The sequence below is a fragment of the Calidris pugnax genome, unplaced genomic scaffold (genome assembly GCF_001431845.1).
Source record: "Calidris pugnax isolate Ruff unplaced genomic scaffold, ASM143184v1 C14730275, whole genome shotgun sequence".
Lineage (NCBI taxonomy): Eukaryota > Metazoa > Chordata > Aves > Charadriiformes > Scolopacidae > Calidris > Calidris pugnax.
This window is the reverse complement of record NW_015093662.1, coordinates 1-1267: the sequence shown is the minus strand read 5'-3', so window position 1 is coordinate 1267 and position 1267 is coordinate 1. Positions and strand designations below refer to the sequence as shown.

The following is a 1267-nucleotide window of genomic DNA, read 5'->3' as shown; positions in this document are numbered from 1 at the left end:
TGAGATGCAGCTTGACACTGAAAAACTGCTTTTCCTCCAAGCAGTTAGGGCTTTTTACCCCTCTTTTCCTGTTCCCACCCTTTCTTCCATGTCACCATACCCTTTGGGTATATCGTCCAGTCAGCAGAATAAACCAGACCCATAGCTAAAAGGTTCTTTGTGCTCTAGAAGTCTAGTTTTAAGAGGCTGCGTTGGTGTCGACTGGAGTGTCTGATATTTACAACTTGAATGTTTTAGGCGTTTAAAGATACTGGCAAAGCACCTGTGGAACAAGAGGTAGCAATTCACCGCATTAGAATTACTTTGACAAGTCGCAACGTCAAATCACTGGAGAAAGGTGAGTGATGATTTTTTTTTCTTTCCCAACTGAGGTAGCTTGTTGGGTCGTGAATGATCTATACGATATAACGTCTTGCGAAATAGAACGTATCGAACCCAGTTGTAATTAAAGATGTTAGCCTTTGCCTGTTCTGTATGTGACTTGGCTAACAAAGTCAACCCAGAGCGCTTCCTAACGCTGATGAGTAGATTCTAATTTAATTTTTAATGGAAGCTAGCATTTGGGGTTTTTCAGCGTGCTGTAAACTTCACGTCGTAATGACTCACTTCAGAGAGCGCAGCTTCTTCCCTTCAGTTCTTGTGGGCCTTTCCGTTGTTGCTACGTGAACATAGAAGCACTGAAAGGCTCTGGTTTCTTGATTGATATTTTGTCACTTTTTTTTAAAAAGAGTTTAGTTTAGAACTCTTAATATTCTTCTAAGAAATTATTTAATCTGGTTTAGGAACTGGCTTTGCCAGTGTTTTAATCATATCATGTGAGAGTTGTGGAACCACTGTTTAATGCAGGATCTTCAGGCTGATAACAGCTTAAATGTACCTTAAACTTGGAGTAATGGCTTTTTGCCTGCTGTTGTAACGTGATTTTGCTCGCCGCAGCGTAAGGCTTCCACTCGTGTGTGGTTGGCTATGAGGATAACCCTTGGAATGAATGGCAGTGATCACTTCATACGCTATTCTGAGCCAACCTCTTGTTTGAAATCTTCACTTAAGAAAACAAGCAAAAAAAAAAGTACTCACAAACCTGAGCTGTATTGTATTTTTTTTTCCAGTCTGTGCTGACTTGATCAGAGGCGCTAAGGAAAAAAACCTGAAGGTGAAAGGACCTGTTCGCATGCCCACCAAGGTACTTACCACTGTTTTCTTGTCTTAAAAGTTTGTTTTTCTGCAAAGGTGCATGTAAAACATCCTATTCTTTTTTTTTTTTTTT

The 1267-nt window shown here is 40.1% G+C and overlaps 1 long non-coding RNA gene across 1 annotated transcript; it reads left to right on the top strand.

Annotated features, from left to right (window-relative positions):
• Positions 1 to 179: 179 nt before the first annotated feature.
• Positions 180 to 1148, top strand: LOC106900705. The gene is made up of 2 exons (XR_001414186.1): positions 180 to 337; positions 1110 to 1148. It is a non-coding gene; the product is annotated as an uncharacterized LOC106900705 (long non-coding RNA).
• The last annotated feature ends 119 nt before the right edge of the window (positions 1149 to 1267 follow it).